At 39.1% G+C, this 18,472-nt stretch overlaps 2 long non-coding RNA genes across 5 annotated transcripts in view; both read left to right on the forward strand.

The window, feature by feature from the left end:
- LOC310917869 overlaps positions 1–11,785 on the forward strand; it is a 72,368-nt gene extending 60,583 nt beyond the window's left edge. The window contains exons 4-5 of the long non-coding RNA XR_014591510.1: positions 5,124–5,165; positions 11,675–11,785. This is a non-coding gene — a long non-coding RNA (uncharacterized lncRNA). The remainder of the gene's footprint in view (positions 1–5,123; positions 5,166–11,674) is intronic.
- Positions 11,786–14,981: 3,196 nt separating this feature from the next.
- Positions 14,982–18,472, forward strand: part of LOC310917867 — a 41,956-nt gene continuing 38,465 nt past the window's right edge. For all 4 annotated transcript variants that reach the window (XR_014591505.1, XR_014591506.1, XR_014591507.1 and 1 more), the window contains exon 1: positions 14,982–15,266. This is a non-coding gene — a long non-coding RNA (uncharacterized lncRNA). The remainder of the gene's footprint in view (positions 15,267–18,472) is intronic.

Consider the following 18,472-nt stretch of genomic DNA (forward strand, 5'->3'; position numbering starts at 1 on the left):
TAAAATCTTTACTACTTTTGTTTTCCTCGTTGTCTCCCTTTCCTTTTATCTGCTTTTCTCCTACACTGATTGCAAGTGAAGAAAAAGAAGCAACATGTTTTCTTCTGCCAACATCACTGCAGACAGGAGAGCAAATGGAGCCTCTTCACAGAGCTGGCTGGTAAATGATAAACCTTCACCAGGAGCTATTTTGGTACAAAAATGCTTCATAAATAATCAATATGACTGTGCTCTTTATGCATTTTGCATTTGTCTTTGCTTCCCATGCACGGCTGTGTGAGGTTTGCAGCAATCCCTGCTGCAGTGCTGGGCATGGCTGAGCTGTGAGGGAACTGCTCAGTGCAGCAGGAATCCTCAGCAGAAGTGAACTGCTCACAGTGTAAATGGCAATCAGCTGCAAAACCTTCTCTTTGGAAAGATAATAAAATCAATAATAGGCCTGCTAATGTAGAAAGGACAGCAAGAGGCAGACATTTAATTTAGTTAAAAAGTAATCAGAAAGGAAAGAGCCAGACTAAATAACCTGTATAATTAAAGAGTTTAAAGGAACTTCCAAGTGGAGTGTGCTGCTTTTATGTGTGTGGGAAGTAGGAAATACATATACTAAACTAAATTTAATTTTTTTTCAGGCAGTACCATAGCCTTCAGCAAAGGAGGTTCTGCTCTTGATAGTGATGCAAATATTAAAGCAATTCAAAGATTAATGTTATATAGAAAAATTGATGAGTCCCTTAAATGCTCTAAAGACTGAAAGAAACAGGAAAACTCACATGGAAGAAGAGGAAGGCAGAGAATGGGCAATGAATAAGACACTTGCTGTGAATTGACAGAGGAAGAGGAAAAACTGGCAGACAGATTGTGACTTTCTCAAATGTCATGTTTCTTAAACATATTTCTCGTTCTTCTAAATAGCTCAGTGTGAGGCAGTTTTGGACTTGCATGCACCCAAGCTTGCAAATAGAAATGAGTAAGAGTCTGGCTCACATCCCCTCCCACAGTCACCACACCATCAGTCTGGGTTTGGGGGATCAGTGGTGCACCAGCTCATGTCTGCTCTCCAAAAACACGGGAGGGCTTGTCCTGCACTGTCCCCTCTCCGTGCCGGGCGTGGGACCAGGCTTTGGGCTGCAAACTTCCCCTTGGCTGGATGGGTAGGAGCATTTTGCACTTGATTAGCTGCCATTCATTTGCAATTTTCTGATTAGATGTGATAAGTTGAGTCTTTCAGATCTCTGCCAGGTTCTCTTGTTGTGGGCTGAGCTGTGCCTGCCCTGCCTCCAGCCAGGTCCAGCCAGGGACAGCCTTTGCCAGTGTTCAGAGTTTTGTTCCCTGATAGAGTGAGCGTTTTTGCCAGGATATTTCTGAGCGGGACAGCAAAAACCCTTCCCAGGAAAGGTCTTTTATTTTTTCTGTAGTTTCATCATTAGTATGTGAAACAGGTTTTTAGAAACTGTCAGTCTCATACATGAAGCAGAAAGATGAATAAATGTTGAAGAAAGCACCAAAATATAAAGTGCAAAAACATCTGAATGCAAAATTTAACTGCTGCTCCACACAAGCAGTGCTTTAGTGACTCGGTTGGGGGTGGGAGATTTCTCAGAAATCTGGCTATTTTAATGAACATTTCCCAAGATTTTTCTAATTCCTCCAAAGTATAGAATAATGTTTTTGTTAGAGGGCATCTCTCAGCACTAGCACTTTAAGAAAGTACTGGTCTTATATTTAATAAACCAAATCCAATTTGAGAGAAAGGTTCCCAGGACCATTCCCATGATCCCTTGTGATCACTGATGAGAGGGATGGAATTCAGAAGTCGTGACTGCTGGTTTGTTCCAGCTTGTCATATTTTGTGTCAGTTTCTCAGGTACTTCTTCTGAACCATCTACAGTGTTTTCTTACTCAGTCTGTTCTCACTCAATCTTCGTGTTCTTCCTGCAATAATTACAAGCTGTTTATGACAAATTGCTGTGCAAAATACCAATTTTTTTATGTTTACCACCACCACTTAGCTCACTGGAGTGACTGTTTGGAGAGGAAAAAGAAAAGTTGAATGAATGTAGACAATACATACCCCAGCTTTGCCATGACAGCAGATGCTGCTGATGATTTTAGTTTCCCTTAGAATCACAGAACTGCTCAGGATGAAAAGGACCTCTAAGATCATCAAGTCCAGCCATTAACCAAGTGTAGCCCTGGTTTGTGCCCGAGATGTTTGGTTTTCTGAAATTCTTTTTCCAGGGAGTTTTCTGTAACAAGAGAAGTATTTTTGTAACTGTATTATGTTTACATTCTTGTCCCTAGGAGAGACTTCTTGATGTTCCTCTGGTCTAACCAATGTAATTAAAGAAGTTTGTCTTTGTTTCAACAATCAAATTGGTCTGTGTAAAATAGTGTATAAGAGAAATACATCCCAAAAGTGAAAAAGTAATTTTCATCCTTCTGAAGTCAAAGTCTTGTGTCATTGTAGTGTACAACAGCATCAGCCAAGCCCACCACTCAGTGCTACATCTGCAATCTCTTTGAACCCTTCCAGGGACAGTGACTGCACTATTTCCATGGCAGCCTGTTCCAATGCCTTTATCACCCTGTAAGAAAACCCTGTGGTTTACCGTCTCCCCATCCCATTGTGCTTTTCCATGACACCCAGTACTCATTTCCCCAGGGTGAGGAAAGGCTCCTGTGGAGGCGACCAGTCACTGGTGACCCCCTCACTGTGTTGGTGCCTTTTTGTCTTGAAATCAAGGCTGTTCTTCTGTCTGAGTCCTGTTATTTACTGCTCCTGAACCTGCTGCATGAACATTTCTATCCTCCTGCTGTCTCTGTCCTCCAGGGGCACAGCCTTGTTACCTGCACTGAGATGAGACTGCTCAGCAGTGCTCCTGAGCAGAATAGTTTTGTTAGAAATGCTTAGTTTAAAAGGAACCTAAAGGTGAGAGTAGAAGCTAGATATCTTCATTTTAATGGTTGTAAGGAGATTTTGCTCCCTTTATAGTCACAGTGAGAAATTCATTTCTCAGAGTCAATAGTCCTGGGATAATTCAGTGTGCAAAGAGGAGCAGAAAATAATTCCTTATATATCTTGGCAAAAGTACTTTTTTTTTTTTTTTAAATCTGTATTTTTAAAGAAGTCATTTTTAAAAAAACAATGAGAAATAATCCATATTGTGGGGGCTGCAGCATATTTATAAATGTAACTGCTTTTGTTACCAGGGAACCTGTCTGACTCAGCCAAGCTTAGCATTTCAGCAGCTTGTTCTTTCCTCTCATTGCTGTTGCTCCCCATACGATTTTAGGCACATAATGACCTAATGTACTTTATCAAAGCAGGAAGGGATGGTCATGATTTTCTTTAAGTTTGGATAAATGTCCCAGATTTCTGCATCTCGTCTCCACCAGGCTGGCAGGAGGAGGCAAACGCCAGTGCTTTGCTCCAGTGAAAATTATTGGTGTTTGCACTTGGCTGCACCATCAGCTCACACACCAAGGCTGAGGATCAAACACATCAGGAGTGTGGATGGAGCAAGCAGCACCTTTGCAGAGCTGGGAAGTTTTGGAGTATCTCTAATTGTGGGTAGCACCTCCCTCACTGTGCCCCATCTCCAGCCCAAACCAGAGGCGTGTCCTGGAGGGCATTTGGCTCAGCTGGATCTGAGCTGCACTAGTGCTGATTATCTGCACTGATCATCTTCTCCAGAGCACCAACAGGGCAATCAACATTAAATTTCTACTGCTTCCCTTAGGAGAGGTGCTCCACACACATCCTTGGTGAGCAAACCACAGCAGGGATGGGGCTCCATTCTCCTGGGTTTGGTCACAGAGCAGTGCCCACCCACACCAGGATTAAAGGTACCAGTTGTTCTGCAAATTATTTCATAGCATCAAAGCTTACACTATGTGATCTTTGTCTTTTCCTTATAAGTACTATATATCTCATAAGCCACAGTGGCTTATGCTCATTTTAAGTGCATAGTAGTAGAAAACTTTAAAAATATCTTGATAAGTTTTAGATATTGGTGGCCACATAGAAAATATTTCATTTTCATTTAAGTTCTTTACAGTTTTCGGTTGCAAGAGCAGCTAGTTTACAATTGGTGTCCATAGAAGTCTTTTAATTAAAGTTGTATCACTTCAGGGTAAATCTTGAAATAAAACATTGTTCAATTTTCTTTTACAGTCAGCAGACCTACATGGGAAACTGTAGATAATTCCCTAATGGTCTCCGGTTGTTTCCACAGCAGTGTTCTTCTAATTGTCCATATTTACAGTCTTTTTTAAAGACACTGTTAGAGCTACTTTCATGCCCCATTTTGGTATTTGGAAGTTACAGGAAAGCAGGCAATTGTTTTTTGAGGCCAGGTATGCAGCACCTGATCAGAAACAGTAGGAAAGCTCAGAAGCCTGAACAGTCACCTGGAAATGTAACTTATTACTCTTTGCTGCTCAGAACTTCCTTCCTTTTTAAGAATAACTTTTCCTGTTGTCTTTAGCACCTGCATTTCTGCATTCTTCAGGCAGTGGCCTCTGTGCTGAATTGCAGGAAATGTGACTTTGAGAAAGTCTTCCTTGTCAGATCTCTCCTGAAGCTTTTAACCAGGATTTCTCCAAAATTAAAAAAAAATCTATCTCATTTTCCTTTCAATTCTGTCTCTCTCTGACATCCTCCTACAGTCATTTCAACTTAAGCTATGCAATTAACCCCATGCAGTAAATCTCTAAGGAAAATAGAGTTATATTCCACAACATTGTAAATCTGGAGGAGATTTCCAGAAAATTCTGTTAAGGACTTTACCTCAAAACTTTATGTCAAAAAAAAATTTGTCCTGCTACCGTGTTATCAGGCCCTGTGCTTTGCTTAGAAATCCTGAAATTTATAACATGAGGCCTTTGGCTGCAAGCCCCTGCTGTTGGCATAGCCAATAAAGCCTTTTCAGAAACTCTCTTCCTCTCAGGTCATTTCCTTACTGAGCTTGCAAGTACAAAAGCAGTGATCTGGGCTAATTTCAGGATTTTTGAGATCAAAGTCCACTTCCTTGATTATTTTGGGTTCGCAATTCAATGCAGTCTTTAACAATGCAGAGAGAGAGAGAGGCTTTTAAAATTTATTACTTTTTTTAACTTTTCAGTTACTTTAAAAGACTGGGATCCCTCAAGCTGAATTCTACACTGTAAGTAACAAAGTTTATTAATACTTGTACTGCTTTTTGTTGCTCTGCAAAGGATTCACTGACTCAGCCTGTTGAAAGAAAATAGAAGATGGATGTTCACCTGTAGCAGCAGCTCAGATGGCTGGGCTGAGTCCCCTGCTGGGTGACCTGTCCTGGGGAGATGCCAGAAAATCTGGAAAATCTGTGTGAGGGCTGCCCTGAAGGGTGGGCTGAGGGCTCTGATATCCAACAGGTTCTCTGGGCTGGACTGGGTGTTTCTGGGGCCAGTACAAAGGAGTTCTAATGGAAATTAAAATGAAAATTCACATGGGATCAAATTAAAGTTTTAAGATATTTTGGAAATTTCGAGCATGGACAAACAGAAAATATGTTCTGTGTACTATCATTATGAATCTAAGCACTGTCACTCATGGGCAATTATTTACTTTATTATAGAAATTTCAGCTTGTAAACAGTGTAACCTGCAGAGATGGCTTCATTACTGCAAGATCTTTTTCTGAAATTAAAGGCTAGACTTCAAAATTATAGCTCTGCAAAATGATGTTTCCTTTGATATATTCACAGTGTTATGCCCTCTCAGTATTGGTGGCTGATGTTGATCATCCCAGCAATCACCACATTAAGTAGGGCATGAGGCACAGGGAGAGATGCTCAAAATTAAATAATAAATGCTCTTTTTTTAAAACTAGAAGAGTTTACCAAAGTCTGGTGAGGAATGTGAGATTCCTGTAGTCCACAAATTTCAGCAGGCATTAGAAGTTAGCAGGTAAACTAGTGGTAAAAGTGGGTTTAGTGGTAAAAGTTGATACCAAATATGGTAAAAATAATTATGAATTTAACATCTTGGTGGTTTATGTGCAATTTACCCACGGGGCAAAAGGTGTTTGTTATTTGCCACATGTTATTGTGATCAATGTGCATCTCTGTAAAATGTTATGTGTAATAATGGAACTGAGAACTTGTTTGTCTTTGCCTTGTACTGCACTGAAGCTCCTGGTGACCCTTCCTCTTATACACTGAGAGAGAAACTTCTTAGTTACTGGAAAGTGATTTAAACCCCAGTGAAAACACAGTAAGGAAAAATAATTTTAAAGGATAATAATTTTAAAGGATACATACACATACATACACAATTCTTGAGTTAAACTGACCAACAGAGGTTGTCCTGTATGAAGTTATCAGTTTTGCTTAGTCTGCTCCTTTCATTCTCTTACATCCAAGCTTGACTTGTGAAAGAAATTTATGAGAATAATTTCCTTAGCACATGTTAGCCATTTTAAATTGTCAGCAACATCAGTGCAATTTATCTTCTGTACGTTTCCTCGTCCGATTTGTTCTGCTGCTAATAGGTAAAATTAAGTTGTATCCAAAGTCTTTTTAAACTGCTCACTCATTTTCAAACCTTTTACATATAATTAATAGTCATTGTACCGTAAGGAACCTTCAAAACTTAGCTTGTGAGTCATGGACTGTGGCCATGCTCTAGAATGCTGAGAAGTAAATAACTCCAATAAACATCTAATTTAGATTTAGTAATTGATACAGAAATGTTTAGGGATGTTAAGCTGTATACTGCAGGAAGGAAAAGCTATTAATGCCCTTAGTTTAGCAGAAATTAAGATCTGAAAATGTGAATATTAATTGAATCTCTGATTTCCAATTCTAAACTAAACTAATTAGGTTGTTACTTAAATGCTTGAAATAATTTCACTGTATTATATAACTTGGGTTTTTGAATTTTTTGAAATAAATGTTGTTTTTATAATATAAACTTGCTATAATAAAATGCAGGGTTACTAATGTGTAAGAGGGTGGTGGGTGCAGTAAAATTCCTTTCTGCACATTCTACAGTACATTTCAGTACATGTTGTTTTCTCAAATCCCCAAATAGAGCTGCATGTATCTTGAGGCATGAACCCCAGCTTCAGTAAGAAAATACCTGAGCCCTGGTTTAATTTTTGGAGAAATCTAAGAGCTTTAGGACTCTTTATAATTTCTGCTGCTTTATAATTTCACCATTCATCAGAGAAATAAAGACAGAGAAGAGAATTTTTCCTGTTTGCAGGATTGGTTGATAAAGTGAAATAAAGTGTTATGGAATGGATTTTTCAGATAGCAGGGTCTTAAGAGAGAGAAAGAGCAAACATGTGAAACACTTATTATGGGCTGTAGGAACATAGGGAGTCAGAAGGCTCAGGAGATATTATCCAAGTTATTTCTGATTTTCCACCACCTTCCCTGGATGGAATGTCAAACCAGAGATCAGGGCAATGGTTGAAGGTGGGAATCTTAAGGTCTTTAAAGCAAGAAGAGAGATTTAAATTGGGTTCCTAACACAGATTTAAAACCTGAAATATGTTTTTGGCTGCTGAAACTCCTTCCCCTATATCTGTCTCTGGCTGCTGTTATTCACTTTAATGGGCTCTTCGTGCTCATGCAGGATGCATTTCATGTATGCAGAAATTAACATTTACTTCTTGAGAAGAGGGAAGTATCATATAACTCACCTGTCTGATTAACTGTGAGTTACTCCAGATCTGCCCTCTTTTATTTAATAGATCCTGGCTTCCAGGTCTGAAAAATTGTAATGCACAACTTCATTTGGTGATGAGTTGTTCATTCTTAGAAGTCCTGTTGATTCCTTCAAGGATTTCTCCAGGAGTTAGTGGAGGGTCTACACTGATTTATAGAAGCTGAGTCTCCCCATACATATTTGCTTTGAGAGTCATGTCGGGTTTTGAGAGGTCTTAGAACTATTAGTACTTAAAACTGGAGTTCATAAATACTTTATATTTTACTTCTCAACCATTATGCTAAAAATGCAGTGTTAAGAGCTGAAGATGAAACAGCAACTGCTATTCCTTGCAATTGTTTTCATCTTGTAGATTTAGTGTTCTACAGAACGCTATAAACTGCTTTTAATTTCTAGAGATTCAGAAAAGCTTTAAAAACTTGCTTCCAGAATTTAGGTGGATGGGCAGCACTCCAGACCTACTACTGGTCAAATATTACATACTGACTATTTCTGATGTTAATAGACCAGAGCCAGAGGGACTCCATTGATTTCAGAGAAGTCATTTAGCTAAAGATGACCTATGTTCATTAAAATAACAGAAAATCGCACAATAGATTTTTCTCTTGCCTACAGTCACTTTCTTACTGCAGGATGGTTCATTCTGCAGAACTGGGATCCAGACCCTCAATACCTCACTGCTCAGTGCTATCGAATCTTGACTTTCAGTTCAAGCTGTTTAAAATACACTCCATGAAATCTAGTTCTTAACTGAAGTTTGCATTTCAAACATTTGCAGAGTTTGTGTATATTTCTTAATGTCTTTTAATCAGTGAGTGCTAATGCCTTCATACATCTTGCCCTGGTGCCAAGGAGGAGCAGTTGTTATATTCCCTAATTGCACTCGGAAACAAGAAGGGGTGGCTTGCAGTTTGTGTGTGGAGGTTTAAATGAAGAAGGAGCTCTGTGAATATCAAAGAGAGCTGGAGGGGAATAAAAGAATTTGGAGCTGGAAACAGCATGGTTTTTTTTCCCTCCCAAGTCATGGTTAGATGGAAGGCTGGAACAAATTTCCCACTGCAGTTTCTTGTGCGTGTCTGTAGCTGGAAGTCAGCAAAACCTTCCTCATTCCAGCAGCATTGACTGATTCCAGTTCAGTGCATCTCCTTTCTGTGTATGAACTGTGTCACCAATGTGCAGAAGGTCAGCTCACTAGAGCAAGGAATATTAATGGTGCATTTCAATTTTTTTTGTGTTTTGCATCTGAATGAGGAAATTACTGTTGATGTATCACTTCATAGCCACATCTAATATGTTTTCTGAGTTACATCTAACCTGGAGGCTGTTTGTCTCTGTTAGCAGGTGTTAAACAATCAGTGGTAGATTGCTCTGCCCACCTTTCCCTCCCCAGCTGCAAGTTCACACTAAAATCACCCTTATTAACCTCAGCACATAAATCCAGCACTTTCATTCTGGCTGATCAGTGATATTCATGTCAAGTTTGTAACCGAGTGGCAAAAAAATCCAAATGAGACTTCTGTGGTATGCAAAACAGTCATATTTGAGGAAGGAAACTTCTCTGAAGAGAAGCCATGAATTGTCAGAGGGGGATGCCCTCTCTCAACCCAGCACAGCCCTCCTTGAAAAAGAATTGAAAGTAGAGACACTCAGAACGAGTTGCAAGAGGGAGTTTTCACTGCCGTTCTATAGCTCTTTGTAAATCAATTAAAAGTAGGAAACAGTTTAATCTCTCCATTCTGAAATATCTTGAGGTATTTTTGCCACATCTTTTCCTGACTGTGCTATAGAAAACTGGATATGACTGTGCCATACTAAAAAAAAAGCCTACAAGTTTTCCCCAAGGGTATTTCAAAGAGCTAATCCTAATATCAGACTGAAAAAGCTCTACTCTACAATTTTAATGTTTTGAAATGTAAATTGAGTTATTAAAATAATTTAATTTTATCTGATTACAAATATAATAATAAGAAATTTGAGGAAATTGGCAATTAAATTTCTTTACACTTTTCTTTCAGAATAGCTGCTACTCTCAGAATGTGTTCCTTTAAATATCCTTAATTATCAACAGTGAAAAGTGGACTGAACATTACAGAGTACCTCAACAGCTGTGAAATAATGGTGGCTGTTGCATTGCTTTGCAATGAAAAAAAGGCTCATAGTTTTATTGCAAGTAGTTCATTTAAAGAAAAAACACTTGTATTACCAAAACTCCTGTTATTTTGTCTTGGCTCTCGATAGATTTTTTTTATTTCTTCAATCATTTTCATTTACTTCTTTAGCAAAAATACATGTCCCAGTGGCTTAGAACATATTTTTTTGTTCTTCACTTCCCGCATTGTAGCTTCTGTCCTTTTGTTTTATCAGTTCTTTGTTCTTGTATCTCACATATTATTTTTATTGAAAAAGAACAAATCTTTCTAATGAGTTATATCTTCTTGCACTAGCAACTAATATCACCCTGTGCTCACTGCAACCTTCACATTTAGAGACAATTAGTCTGCTTCATTTTTGTTCTATAAATAGAAGAGCTAAATCTTAATTATCTTTTCTGTCTATATCTAGTCATGCATATGAATGTTACTGATCACCATGTATGTACTATTGAATTTATTTTTAATCCCAAATTGTGTTCTTCACAATAAATACAACATCTGAAATAATAAACTGGTTTATATGGACACATGTCAAGTGCTGAGACACCTGTCTTATTGATCTGAGTTTCCTTCAGTCCAGAATTTCTGATTTATGACAGTACATTGGAGCTATGCAAGTTTATATCTTCCTTTTATGCCTTCCTTATTCAGGCTGGATTCCCAAAGATAACACACAAGTGTCAGGCATGAAATTTTACAACCCTCCTGTATTCCTTTCTTCATGAATTTGTAGCATGCTATAAAAGCCAAGCTGCTTAAAAGGATTTTATATTTTAGCCAAGCTTTCACTTCCTAAGAGTATAAGCCATTATAAATATATCCTTAAATTTGCAGTTGAAAACAGTTCATAGTAAGAAAACTATCTACATTTTTTCCTCCACAGCAGTGTTACTATGTCCTTTAAAATAAAATAAATTGCCTTGAGAGGAATTTTTGAAAACAAAGTCTAGAAATGGCACTACATCAAGCTAAATAAATGTGTTAAAAATACCTAAATCAGTCTAATATTGCATTAAAGATTCTATTTAACTCCAAACATTGTATCAATGGAAAGTCTTCCAGAATCCTCTGTAGCAAAGAGAGCACAAGCTCACAAGATCCTTTGAAATGTTTTACTCATATGAAAAGAGGAATGTTGGGTCAGGGAAATCTCACCTGAGCAGAGTGAGGTGTTGCCCTAGGCTACATAAGTGCACAAGTGCAGTTCATACAGCCTGTCACAACTGGGCTTGGCATTTTGGTGACCAAACCTTTGAGCTTATTTTGTACCTTTTTAACCTGTGGATTTGTGGAACAGCCACAGTCAAAACCTGCCAATTTGACAAGTCAAGGAAATACATCATCAGTATTTCTCTGGAGAATTAAGGATGCTGTTGGATTTTCCCTCAGATATTTCAGGATATTCCTGCCATTTCTGAGGGAGGCTGAGCCAATGCTGAGCCACACCTGCATTATGTGCTGTGCCCTTTGTCCCTTGCTGGGAACAGCACTGCTGTCCTTGGGACTGCACAAGGATGCACAGGTCGTGCAGAAAACAGGATTGCACTTCAGCCAGGTATGAACAATGAGCAAAGGTTTAAAATGTCACACCTTTGTGAATCTCTGTAGTTCTATAGGTTTTTACTCCAGCAGATTCAATGATATGCCTGTTTATATCAGCTATAGGTAAGAACTTTCTGGAGAAATTCTGATCCTCCCTACTTAATCCTTCCCCAACTTCTGCCTTCAAAGCTTTTTTATTATTCCCTTCTCCTGGAAAAGAAATAAGAAATACTTGCTACTTCATACTTCTCATTACCTCCAATAAAACATTCTTTTTTCAGTTTTCTCTGCAGAGTTTCCTTGCCAATGGGAACTGTACTACGCCCACCTTTGCCTGAACTGCTGGCACCAGCTTCTGCAGAACTTGAGGACAGATGGTATATTTTATCTGGTTTTTGTGTGTTCTCAGAAACATTTATGGGCCTCTGTCAAGTTAATAAAATGCTTATTATTAATACTGCACTGGTTTTACCCCCTTTCCAAGTAGAAGAATATTGCAAAAGGTGTTTTTCTTGGTTTGGTGCTATTGGAATCAAGGGATTACAGAAAAATAAAAGTGATTTGACGAGAATTATTTAGGTTTTCACCTTTTTTATAATTTTCTTTATTTCTTGGCTTTTGCTGCTGCTCAGGCAGATTTCTCGTTTTAATCGGATTGCTCTTCCCACCCCAATTATATTTTGTGCTTCACAGTGTGTGTCTTAGCAGTTCCTCATTCCAGGAAGGGATAACTGGGAACCAGATTTCTGAAAATGGAAAAGCTGAACAATAAGCAGCTGATGTATTGGGTCTGGATGTTTCCTGGGAGCCCCAGGGAAAATGGGCACAGCACAGGTCCAGTAGAGATTGAATACATCATTTTGTGTCCCAGGGTAAGGTCCCCAGGAAGCTTAAGTCATTCTTAGACTGTGTATGGCTTTTATCCTATGACAGAGGGGATTATTTCTGCACAGACCTCTTTTGCCTTGCATGGAGGGAGGAAAAACTGCTTACTGTGGTCAGAACATTATTCTGTTTTTACATAGAAAGCAAGCTATTTACTTTTTCTGGCATGATTTCCTTTTTCTGGCATGATTTCCTTTCCCTGTGAAGAACCTGCATTGTACAGAGACAGAGTGAAGAGGGGGCTGTGCTGCTCCCCAGTTTGCTGCCATGAACAGACACAAGGGCAGCAATGGTGCAGAGCCTCTGCACAGGCAGCTCCTCACTATTGCAGCCCAAGGGAATTGTGAAAGCAGAGTCCAGCCCAATCTCCATGGAGAGGATGGCAAATTGTGTATTCCTGCACAACATATGTTTAGAGATTCCTTTTGCTTCATCTGTCAGGCTTTTTCCTTCCATCTCTGACCTCAGGCAGGCTGCTCCTTTGTCTCAAACACCATTTGGATGCATCCTCCCTCTCTTCCCTTCCCTGCTTTGATGTCCCTCACCAGAGCGCCAGCAGAGCTCACAGGGGCAGAGGTTTGCTTTTCATCTGCTTGTGAGATGGTCAGTCAGGAGCAGCAGAGAAATTCTGTGGAGACTCTCCATGCAATTTAAAACCCATATTGTCCTCAGTGGCCGCAGAGGGCTTTTTCAGGGGAGCAGAGGTTCTCCAAGAGCCTGTTCTCTGGGGCTTTTCCCCTCTCATGTCAGAGGTTTCCCCCACAAATATTACAGGGTCTAAAATTACCCTGCTGACCTCTGCTCGAAATAAAGCAGTTATTGCCAGCTTGATGAAGCTCCACTCCATTTAACTTATCACAAAAATATCAGTTTTCATATTTGACCATTTCTGTAAGGAGGAATTATTTACTGAGGGCCACCTCATGCTCCTGCAGTCCAGCTCACCCCTCTCAGCATCTTCTGCCAAACTGAAGAAGGCAAAGAGTCAGCCACCTTTTCATATTAATACTTTTTTAGCATAACATCCACCCCTCTTGGTTTTCACTCTGTGATCAAAATTCCTTCAGTTCTGAGTAAAAGCTGAGTAAGGACCTTGGGGTATTGCCTGTGAGTGCCTGGAGACTGTGTTGGCATCAGGTGTGGAATCAGAGCCCTGAGATGAGCTCCTTCCCTGGTGTTTCCTCCTGTCAGAGCCACAGATGTGTTTCATTTCATTAGGTGTAGCTGTGGGCATGCTGCCATCCAGCTCTACTGCTGACTTATCCCAGTGCTGCTGAAGGCCAAATAATCATCATCATTTCAAGTTGATAGCACAGTATATTTCCCCAGGGAATGCTATTCAAATTAAATCAGTCATACCAACAATAATTTTATAATTATATAAAGGAAGCCCTCTACTTCAGTAATTTTTCTGAAAAAATTGTGCATTCTATCAAATGGTTTTTGCTTCTTCTAGAGTTTCCCCACACACACAAATCTTGATACTCTCTGCCTTCTTTTATGTGGGGAAAAAAAAAAAAAAACCACCATTATTCTGATAATTAGCATGCTTAAGTGCAATCAATGTCAAAATAAAAACAAATTTAAATTTCAGAATTTATCTCTGATGTGGGCACTGGCTGCCACAAGATGATTTTCTATTGTTGATGGCAATAAGTCATTGATTAGCCTCAGTTTGAAAGCACAGAAGGCCAGATTAATTATTCCAGTCACACTCAATGGAGAATGAAATTTTTTCATGAATCTGACATGATTGATATTTATTGGTCAGGCTGAGGCTCTGTAGCTCCAAGTTCAGCAAAGAGCTCCCTTTTGAATGTCCAGAGTAATTTCCTGGTGTCACTTCAATGCCTGTAGGAGCAGATGGGAGCAATGCCCAGACAAACACTGAGCCTGAGGGATGTGCTGCAGTGAGCTGGGACACAGACCCCTGGAATTGTTTGGTTTGTGGGGCTGCAGTGAGCTGGGACTCAGACTCCTGGAATCCTGGAATTGTTTGGGTTGTGGGGGCTGCAGTGAGCTGGGACACAGACCCCTGGAATCCTGGAATTGCTTGGGTTGTGGGGCAGCAGTGAGCTGGGACACAGACTCCTGGAATCCTGGAATTGTTTGGGTTGTGGGGGCTGCAGTGAGCTGGGACACAGACTCCTGGAATCCTGGAATTGTTTGGGTTGGAGGGGACCCTAAGGCCCATCAGTTCCAGGGATGGGGAGTGAGGAATGACAGCTGATCTCTTTGCAAGTGGATTATTCAAATATAAGGCTGCTCCTGCCTTTCTGTATTAATTCTCCCATTTTCTACAGCAGAGCAATAATTAGAGTAGAAAAAGAACCTCTTTTCTTCTGCTTCAAACAGATTGCTGAATGATTATGATGCTCTGAGTTAGATAAGGAAAGCCAGTTTAGGAGCAGGATGAGGCCTCTGTTTTAGTCTAGATCAAATTGGTTGCAAAAGAACCAGAGGTAAAAGTGCTCCACCTTTTTAGAATGGGATGATTTATATCTCCTTTATGAACAGGAGATAAAATGTTCTGCTTCTTTTACTCTCCACAGAAATAAAACAGAACTAAAAATAATCCTAATGCAGACAAGTTTAAAATAGAGCTCACAGCAGAGAAGTATTCATGAGCAAAGAGTTAATGATTTCTGACTGGTTGGGGCAGGAATTGTGAAATCCTTCCCTGGATGAGGCTGAATCAGGGTTTGAGACAGAACTTCAGCAGAGTGAAGGTGAACTCTGCATGTGCCTTCATCACTCATTTTCCTGTACTCTGGACTACTTAAATGTATATATATGGAATGACTGATTACTTTGAGGTCGTCAGGACAGCTTTCCGAAGTGAACTGAACTCTGAACAGTCAAAATCTAGTAATAGATTTGATTTTCAGCCACAAGAGACATTTGGATTTTATGTCTGTTTTGGTTTATCAAGAAGTGTTCCTGTTATCATCAGGGTCCAGTGAAAAGCTCAAGTTCAGGAGATTTCTGGTGGGTTTCATTCTACCAATTAAATTCTTGATCTAATTCTGACTGTGGCTTTTGCTCTGGCAGGTGGCTTTTTTCTCTATTTTTAGAAAATCATTTAAAACTCAAACACTTTTGCTGTCATAGAGAGATAAAACTGATGTAAAGTTTCTATAAGTTTCATAATATCTATTCTAGTATAGTATCTATTCTATCTAGTATTCTGAAGTTTCATAGCATCCCATTCTCTGTTTCCCAGGCAGTTCCTGAGAAATAATAAACTAATTTATATTCCCTAATATAATTTCTTCCTCTTCAGTCTTTTCAACTCCTAGCTGTCCCACATCTACACAATGAATTTGTTCTTTCACTTCTTTCTCCTTTTCTTTTGGTCTTATTTTTATCAAATAAGGGATAATAGGAGCGAAAGAATTTATGTGATACTGCTTCTAGTGATTCAATTAGAACTGGAGTATCTACTGCTTAGGGCAACCTTTAACAGCCTGGTAATGTGATAAAGTGGAAACAGACAGACCAGTAAAACTTCCTTTTTTGCCTAAATTCTGTTTTCTGCGTACATTAACAATGTCATTATTATCTCCTGTGCTGGCAGCAATGCATAGCATTAATCCAAATTAAAGAATTCATGAGACAAAGAAATACTGACAAGCTTGGACTAGACTATGACCAACATCATATGGATTTAGAGGAAAAAGAAATGCAGCTATGAATAAATGGCCTTTCAGGAGTTAAATTCTGCCTTTACTGCCTTGACTCTGGGCACTGTTGCCCCAACTTTTCTGCTGCTCTGAGATCAGCCTTTAAAGTCTGTTCTTCAAATAACCAGTTTTCCAGTTGTTTTAAATTACTTTCATTAATCTTATTGCTATGAATAATGCAGTTCACAGAAAACTCACGAGTCAGAATGCAAAGGCACACAAACCACATCCTCTGTGAGTGGCTGAAAACCAGGGCCCTGGGACTTTTAATGTCAGGTGACAGGGAAAAGTTATCAAGTGGGAATAGTGTTTTTATTATTCTCCAAGTATTAAACAATAACTGCAATATAGGCTGGTTTTGCCACTTGTACTCACTGGACTCACTGCGCTAAAGCAATGGCAGTGCCAGAATATATCAGAGTCTGCAGAAAATGAGTGAAGCATTGCTGGGTTAATGTCTGACTGACCTGCACCTGCCTCTGGGGGCTAACGTGTTCTGGTTGGAATTCCTGATTTAAGGAAGGGAAGTTCTGCTTTTAGATCAAGTCTTGGAGGGCATTTCCCACCCTAAACTGTTAATAACAGGGAAAGCTTTGCCATTAAAATAGTTCTGCTGCTTTACAGGACTGGGATGTCACCCTACAGGCCTTTGTTCCTGGTCCTAATGAATAAATAAGCAACTAAAATATGCAATTGTCATGCTCAAAATTATAGGTGAAAAAACCCTTTTGAGAACATTGGAATATGCAGTAGATATTTGAACTACATCGTCAGTGTCAATGAAGACAAAAGCCCAGGAGGAAATTTGGCATTTTGTCAAAATCTAAGTTATTTAAATACCATTCTAATGCTGACCTTTTGATTTCTTCATTAGATGCATACAAAGTGAACAGCTCAGTTTTAAAAACATTAATTTGAAATTAAGAATGTCAGCAGCTTAAAATGAAGTGTTTTCACTAAAATTTGGGTAACTTGTTTTGCTACTGATGACTGATATTTTTGGATCTTTTTTCATTGCTTATTCACTCCATTTTGGACCCTCTAAAAGTTCACATCCTGAAATTCCTGCAGACTAAAAATTTCATTGACCAAAATCCTGCATTCTGGATATTACATCTGGCACCTCCTGTGGTACTAAAAGCTATCTAAATATACAGAAAGATTATTTGTCTTTAGTGTCACATAATTTGAGATTTTCAATACTCAGGCTTCCTGAGGGGCAGTTGATCAGTGTTTGCTGGCCTTTTGGAGGCCCAAACTGTGCTTATGAGCAATAAACTAAGAGAAAAACTTGAGATATGTAACCCTACTAAAATCACAGTAAGTTACACTGATGCAGAGTGTGCTAGAAAGCCAGAAGACAGTAAATATTTTTGCATGTAAAACACAATGCAGAAGGTCCAGCCTGGTGTTCTGTACTGGTTGGAGCAGTGCTGCAATGCAATCCCAGTTTGTTTCAGTGCTTCAGTCACAGAGTTGCTGCTTTATAGTACATTTCCTAGTACATTTTCACTGATATTCATACTAACATTTTCAGAATAAAAGCATGTAGTCCATTCCAGTATCTTAAAATATTTGTGAAGTGCTATAGATAAGTAGTAGGGAACTAATTTGCAAAGTTTTGTATATATACTCTTTATTAAATTTTATTTGTTCAACTTCCAACATCAGTCTACAGCTTTATAATGAGTGATTAAAATGTATTATGTATTTCATGTCATTATTTTTATGATTCAGTACCTTTAAATGCAACTGATATGAGGGAGGAATGAAATTGCAGAGTTGCTCTGAAAACAAGGCTGCTTGTGTGACTAAATGCCAATTTCGTTATGTGACATAAAGGGACATTTCACATATTTTGTTCCAGCATGTCACATCAAGTCATTAACAACAATTATGATTCCTTTCTAAATTAGTAAAGCCACAACACTTCCAAGCATATGTATCCTTATTCCCATCTCTGTTTCTTTTCCCCCTGCAATCTCAGCACAGGATTTCTGATCTTTCCTCTTCTGTGCTCCTGGCAGGAGCTGGGTGAGTGTCAGAACCCCAGAGCTCTTGTTCAGCTCCTCTCTGGAGCCTGGACCAGATGGAACAAAAGACAAACGTCCCCAAGGAGCTGCAGAAAAACTCTGTGGAGGCTGGTACATAGCAGAGCTCTGCTGCCTGAAACATTGGCATAAATCTTCCTGCAGCTCCATTAAACCATCTCTGGGGCTGGGAGGAAATAAAAGTTTGGGAAATATGGGGATTTCTTTCATTGAATTTTTAGAATATTCAGTGCAATTTCCTAAAGAGGTCAGAGAAATGTCCTGCAAGGCTTGGCAGGGTTGTCAACCAGGGCCAATCAAGAAATTAAGCTTGATGAACCTCTTACCTTCTAAAATTAATGTTTTTCCGTTCAATTTATGTAATGTCTTTTCATCCCTAGAAAATTGACTTGTTCTTTATTGAAAATAAAATTAAGTAAATTAGTTTTCAATGTATTACTTTATTAGAATTACAACACTT

The sequence above is a fragment of the Zosterops lateralis genome (genome assembly GCF_965231275.1).
Source record: "Zosterops lateralis genome assembly, chromosome: 21".
NCBI lineage: Eukaryota > Metazoa > Chordata > Aves > Passeriformes > Zosteropidae > Zosterops > Zosterops lateralis.